Genomic DNA, 7,844 nt, shown 5'->3' on the forward strand with positions numbered 1-7,844 from the left:
TGGCTAGGAGGTATACTAGGGATAACATTACTATGGCCCATGAGATTGTGCATTATGTGGAATTTATGTAAACTAAGGGACTTTACATGCTTATAAAGTTTGATATGAAAAAAGCTTATGATAGGTGAATTGGCATGCTATTTTTGCTGCTTTATATATTGGTTTTCCATCTATGTTGATTTCTTAGGTTAAATCTTGCATTACTAATGTTAATTACTCATTTTTTTTATTAATCTAACTCTAGATGGGTGAAGAGTAATTGTGGCATCAGGCAACTATGTCTTTACCTTTTTATGATTATATCCAAATCCTTTCAATCATGTCGAATGCTTAAATGAACGAGGGTCTTTTGGATGGGTTCTTTTTCCATACAAATTACAAGATTTGTTGTATGATTTATGCCAATGATGTGACCATAGTTACTAAGGCTTATACTAATAATTATAAAATTATACAAGATGTGTTTGAGGACCATGGGAGATTGACTAATCAAAAGATTAACAAATTAAGTTAGCTTTCTATGTTCCTTCATGCACTAAACCCCCTGTTATTTGTGAATCTTCCATGGCTCCTTTCCTCTTCACTATCTTGGGGTTGACATTTCCCCCACTAGGTTGTGGGCCACTGCCTTCAAAGACACCATTGATCACATTGAGGCTAAACTGAATGGTTGGAGAAGAGTTACTCTTTCTCAAGCTAGCAAGGTTATGTTAATTAATTCTACTATTAATGTTGTTCTTATGTATAAGATGAGTAATTTTGTGATTCCTCTCTCTATTATAGACTCTATTGGCCAACATTCTAACGGAGTTCCTTTTGAGGAGTCGAGACTATTCAAAAGGCAGAGAACAAACCCTCTTATGGAAGCTGCCCATAGCTCCTCGTAGTTGTACTTTTCTTTTAAAGATAGATGTGAGGTAGGCTGCCCAGAAAAGAGAGAGTTTGAATATATGACAATTCCATATAAATCCTCTTTGTTCCTAGATATGATCTCACTTTTAATTCTACTAATACTTCTGCCTATTGTATATGGAGAAATATGATCCTCATGACATGATTACATGTGTACTGATCATAAAGGGGTGGAGATGCTTTTTTCATACTTTACCTTGGTGCAATGGCATCCTACAAATAATAACTAAGTTTGCTTGAATGTGGATGACTCATTTGAGCCATCAAAATCTAGTATAGCTAGGGAGTGTCAATTTCTTTGCATTCTAATGGAGATATTTTATCTGCAGGGCTAAACCTTCCAATGTGTTAGACCTTCCAATGTGTCGGGTGTTATCCATTCTAAAGTTGTACTTTTAAAGGATGCTCTATAGATTGATTTGAATATGCATATCACTCATTTGGAGGTGAAAACAAATTTAGAGCTCACTTATTTTTGCCAACATAAACTTACGCCAAGTGGCTAACCTGATTGAAGACTACATTAAGATGGCTATGAACTTTCAATTTTTTTCATTTATCTCATATACTGCCTAAAGCCAACCAAGTAGCTAATTGTCCTTTTGTCTTCTTAATGAAGTTTAATTTTAACTTAATAAAAAAATGGACATAGATTTAAGAGCAATACAATTATACACATTATAGAATACCTAAAAGATGCACGCTTTTGGACTTTTGATAAATATACATGTTCACCACTGTGGAAAGTAATTTAGTCTGTTATTATTAGTTAGAACAGGTTTGAAAGTTTTGATAGTGTCATTGAACTTGAGTTTAAAGAAGGCTTTCAAATAAATCTTGAGGCTTACAACAGCATTGCGGAACAGCATAATGAAGCAATACTTGCCAATCTAAGATTATATCTTTCTTTCTTTACGTGGTCCAAAATATAAAATAGCACCAAAGCAAAGTTAAATATTAGCAGGTCATGCACCCCTTAGAAGTTCTTTGTTGAAAATTGTTGTGATCTAGAACAGAGGCACCGGGAGCTGTGGAGAAGAAGTCCAACACTTCACAAATAAGCCTTGTATTGGTGATACAGGGACTATCTTTTTTCATTTTAGCCTTGTATCAGTAATTACTTCATATATTTGCCCTTAGTTAAAACGTGTTGCGCACGTATTGTCGGTTAGGGAATGGGATTATCCGACTCTGAGCGGTTGAGAGGAGAGAGAATCAGGATCTGAGTCTAAAAATAAAAAATCCTTAAGTTCTTGTAATCTTTTTCTCATCGCAACCTTCATGAAATGAAATAGCTCCCATCTTAGTGGAGGGGAAGGGCCAAATTCGTTTGTTCTTAGGCTAATTGCTCCAATGGGATCTTTGCAATTAAAACTTGAATCCATCGTTGTCCGAAATCAGAAACCTGCCATTTGGTTTTAGAGTAGGAAACCACCATAGTCCAGCTGCAGGTGAAGGAGAAGCAACGGCCATGGTAGAAGCTACCAAGTTAGCTACACTAATTGAGATCTCGCGCTGTAATAAGCAAAAAATCTACAAACTAGTGACCCAAGTTTAGATCCATGCTGAAACTATGAAAGATTCTATGGATTAGTTCCAAGCTCACGTCGGTTCCTAGATCGAAGCACTCTTCCGAGGGATGAATGAACTACATATCAAAGAGGGAGGTGGACACCTAGGGATCACCTCAGTTTTAGAACACTATTGGCACAGGGAATCTGGGAGGACATCCACAGCCTAAGGAGGATCCTAAGGTGCACTCTCCTTTAGATTGGTTGCAAAACGGGAATGGGACTGCTATGTAGATTCCTAGAGTCGAATTACCTTGTTTTGATGGAGAGAATCCAAGAGCGTGGTGCGGACGTTGTTTTTTCTCATTTACTACCATTACGAAAGAGCACAAGGTACAATATACCTCTTTATATTTGGATGGTAAAGCAAAAGCTTGGTTTCAAGACTACTATGAGTCCAAAGATTATGTCACTTGGGAGAAATTTGAAGAAATTTGTGCTTGTGATTTGATGACTTGGGTTATGACAACATTATTGGCGAATTCAATAAATTGAAGTAGGACATCACCATTATAGCCTATCAAGAACACTTTGAGGAGCTTAAGTCGCAGATGTTAGTGAAAAACAAATTCTTCATGAAGGAGTACTTCATTCAAAGTTTCATTAGCAGGCTAAGAGAGGATATAAGACCAATGGTATACCACCGTCAAACTTTTCAGCATATTGTATTCATTGCTAAAATGCAGGAAAATATGATGGAGTCGACTAATAAGAACCAAAGGAATGCAGATATGGGGTTCAACATTTGCTAAACCACCTATATCAGCTTTCAATCAGACTGTGAACAACCCAAACTCCAATTTTGCTGGTTACTCAACTAACTCCATTGTTTACTCAACACTCGTCAATTGCCTTGATTTCTAGCAAACACTTGTCGGCAGCACAATCAAAGCCTAGCTCTTCAACGGTTCTGGTACTCCCTATTAATCGGTTGACACATGCGAAGATGAAGGCAATGAGGGACAAGGGGCTGTGTTATAACTGTGACGAAGTCTATAGGAAGGGTCATTGCTACACCAAACAACAACTCTATATGATTAATTTGGAGGATGAAGAACTGGATGCAAAGAACCCGACTGAACTTGCTGATCTCGAGAGTCTATAACCAGCTAACCTGGAGTTGGGCATATCCCTACATGCTTTGGAAGGGCTATCTTCACCAAACATCATAAGAATTCAGGGATTCATTTATAAGAGGGAATTGGATATCCTAGTGAACAGTGGGAGTACACATAGTTCTATTGACCCACTTGCGATAAGAAAAGGGTGATGCATTTCAAAATCAACAACACCCATTTTTGTTACTATGGCAAATGGACAAAGGTTGGTCAACTCCTCGCAGTGTACCGATCTACTCTGGACTATGCAAGGATGCAAATTCAATGCGGATGTGAGAGTTCTATAGCTCAAGGGTTGCAATATGGTGTTGTGTGTTGATTGGATGAAGACTTACAGTCCCATCATATTTTATTTCAACCGACTCAAGCTCTCCTTTTGATATGAGGTCACCTTAACCAGCAGTGAACCAAACTCCCATTCTCAAGTGGTATTTGGATCTTCTATTCACAAAATGATTAAGAAGGAGCATTGTGTCTACATTGTGCAACTATTTACTTTGGACTCCAGACCACTAGTAGAGGACTCATATACCAAAAAGCCCTTTAGAGAGCTTCTTTCTCAGTATTCAGAGGTCTTTGCTGAACCCACTCAACTACCTCCACCTAGAGCACAAAACCACCATATGCACTTAAACCTAGAAGCTACACACCAAACTTAAGGCCACATCAAATACCTTTTGCTCAAAAGTCCATAGTGGAAGGAATTGTATAGGAAATGCTAAAGAATGGAATAATTCAGTCCAACCACAGTCCCTATTCTTCGATCTCTTGGTGAAAAAAAGATGGTAGTCGGAGGATGTGTGTTGATTACCGAAAGCTCAATGACCTCTCAGTCAAGGATAAGCACCCTATACCCATAATTGAGAAGCTATTGGACGAATTGCAAGAGGCCAAGGTCTTCCCCAAGTAACACCTTAGATCGGGATACCATCAAATCAGAATTCACCTACTAGATTTTGAGAAAACATCATTCCGCACTCATTTTGACCATTATGATTTTTGAGTGATGCCCTTCAAATGGTGCAATGCTCTAGCTTATGAAGACACTTTTTCATCCCTTGCTTAGAATATTTGTGCTTGTTTTCTTCGATGACATATTGGTATACAACCACACTTGAAGCCCACCGACAACACTAGAGCAAGTTCTAAAAATTTTGAAGGACAACTCACATTTTGCAAAGTATTCCAAATGCAGCTTTGCGATAGGAGAGATTAAATATCTTTGTCATATTATTACAGAGAAAGGAGTGGCTGTAGATCCAGCTAAGATGTAACATATTGTGAATTAGCCGATTCCTACAAACCTTAAGCAATTGAAGGGTTTTTTTGGGACTCAGAGGTACTACAAAAAATTTGTTAAAAGTTATGGACTAATTGCTAAGTCACTCACTGATTTGCTAAGGAGGGATTGCTTCAAATGGTTTACTAAGGCTGAAAGTGTATTCTAAACTCTTAAGTTGACTATGTTCTCCACACCAGTTTTAGTCTTACCCAACTTTTTAAAACCGTTTGAGCTGGAAATGAATGCGTGTGGCGTAGGAGTAGGAGCTGTCCTCTAGCAAGATGGCTATCCAATAGCTACTTTAGCCGAGTACTAGGGCCAAAATTTCTTTCTTACTCAGTTTATGAGAAGGAACTTCTAGGAATAGTCATGGCTATCTCAAAGTGGAAATCTTATCTTGAGGGAACTCATTTTGTGATACATACTACCATCAAACAATTAAATATTATTTTGGAGAAGAAGTACACACTTCAATACAACAGAAATGACTTTCCATGAGTTGTATTACAAGCAAAGTAGACTTGATCAAGCCACAGATGCTTTATCCTACCTACTAGAGGCAAACATTGTGTTATCCTCCTATCACACCTATTTGGCTAGAAGAGTTCCTCAACTCCTTTCGCCAAGGTAGTCTTACTATGGAGGTACTACCCAAGTTAGCCATATCGGATAACCATGAAGGCTACTCCCTTTCACAAGGGATCATTAGATTTTAGAGCAAAATCTATGTGGGGACGAGTTCGGATGCTCAGCAGACTGTGAATGAGGCGCTCCATGCTTCATCGGTGGGAGGTCATTCAAACATCCAAGCTACATACAAAAGAATTAGACAGTTTTTTTTATTTGCTGAGAATGAAACAATCCATAATTGAATACATATATGGTTGTGACATTTGCCGACAGCATAAATACGCCAACACACACCCCAATGGACTTTTGTAAACTCTACCTATCCCTACACAATTGTGGACTAACATTACTATGGATTTTGTCAAAGTACTCCCCAAATTGGAAACTAAAGAGGTTATATGGGTACTCGTGGATAGACTAAGTATGCCCACTTCATCCCCTTATCCCACCCTTACACAGCTCCATAGTTAGCAAATTCCTTCATTGAACACATCTATAAACTTCATGGGCTACTAGCTACTATCGTTAGCAATCGAGGATTTATCTTCCTCAGCAAATTTTGGAGAGAATTGTTCAAACGACTCAGTACGTCACTTCATTTCAGCACAGTTTACCATCCTTAGTTAGATGGGCAAATAGAAAGAGTAAATAGCTATCTTGAGGATTACCTAAGGAGTATGACCAACTCCAAATCGAAGAAATGGGCAAATTGGTTATCTCTAGTCGAATGATGATATAATACCAGCTATCACAGCAACTTAGGCTTCTCTCCTTTTCAGGCTCTCTATAGGTACGCACCTCCATACTGCTAGGCCTCCTTACAATACCACATATCCAGTAGCTTTACTGGAGTCTTATTTACAAAAGAGATAGCAAATGGTCCAGTTCTTGTGGGAGTTGTCTTGAGCTCAGACTCGAATGAAACAATTTGTTGACCGCCATCGGACTAAGAGATAATATGAAGACTGGGTTTAACTCAAGCTACAACCATCCAAGCAATCATCTGTGCAGATCAGACGAAACTTTAAGCTAACCGCGAGATTTTATAGGCCTTATTAGATCGTGGCGAAGGTTGGCACAGTTGCTTACAAATTCCTATCGCCGGACTCCAAAATCCACCTCGTCTTCCATGTTTCCTAGCTCAAACCTTATTTAGGTGCAAACAACACCACAAGTTTGATGTTGCCACTAACTAATGCTGACGGGGAGTCACTCCACTCGAAAAAGATTTCGGCTTGGCGAATGGTGAAACGGGAAGATAGGGCTATCGTGCAGATCTTAGTGCAATGGCGCAAATGATGGACTAAAAGAGGTGAACTAGGAGGATTACCATGCCATTGTTAGCCAATTCCCAGAACTAGACCCTTAAGGACAAGGCTCTTAAAGGCAGGTGATCTATCATGATCCAGAACAGAGGCGCCATGAGTTGTGGAGAAGAAGTCCAACACTTTACATATAAGCCCTATATTAGTGATATAGAGATTATCTTTTTGCATTTTAGCCCCATATTATTAGCTACTTCATATATATGTCATTAGTTAAAACGTGCTGTGCACGTGTTGTTGGTTAGGGAATGGGATTGTCCAAATCTAAGCAGTTGAGAGGAGAGAGAATCGAGAACTGAGTATAAAAATCAAAAATCCCTAATTCCTTGTAAGTTTTTTTCTCATCGCAACCTCCATAAAATGAAATAGCACCCATCTCAGTAGAGATTTATCTGTTCTTAGGCTAATTGCTTCCAGTGGGATCTCTACAATTATAACTCAAATCCATCGTTGTCCAAAATTAGAAACCTGACAAACATACTCTTTGCATCATACTATAGATAGAAAACAAGATCGCATAGAACAATAACATAAAATGGTCCATAAATACATTTCTTCCAATATGACAGATCGCACCTGGTAGTAGTGGTGGATTATCTCTGTGGTTTGTGGTGGCAAAAGTTGTTTCCCTCTCCTTTAATTAAAAAATCTTAAAAACATTTCCCTGAAGCATTGTTGAAACTTCTGAACAGCGCAATAGAAAATCATCTTCTATATCTGTTTGGATCTTGGTCCATGATGGCAACCACCGAATATAGACACAAAGTAGAGGAATGGATAACACCCATCATGCTCTGTACTTGCACTCTTTGTTCGAAACAATGAGAAACTTCAACACGTAGGTTCTTTCACAATGCGAACAAAAATTATCTGTCACTGGACACGCGCATCAAACTTCCATAATTGAAGGAAGAAAAAAATCGAGGAATAGATAACCCGTCAGGCTTTTACTTGAACTCTTTGCTTGGAGAAAGAAGAAACTTCAGCTCTTTCATAACACGACAAA

This window comes from Typha angustifolia, chromosome 10, assembly GCF_048772165.1.
Source record: "Typha angustifolia cultivar Huaian chromosome 10, ASM4877216v1, whole genome shotgun sequence".
NCBI classification, from domain to species: domain Eukaryota; kingdom Viridiplantae; phylum Streptophyta; class Magnoliopsida; order Poales; family Typhaceae; genus Typha; species Typha angustifolia.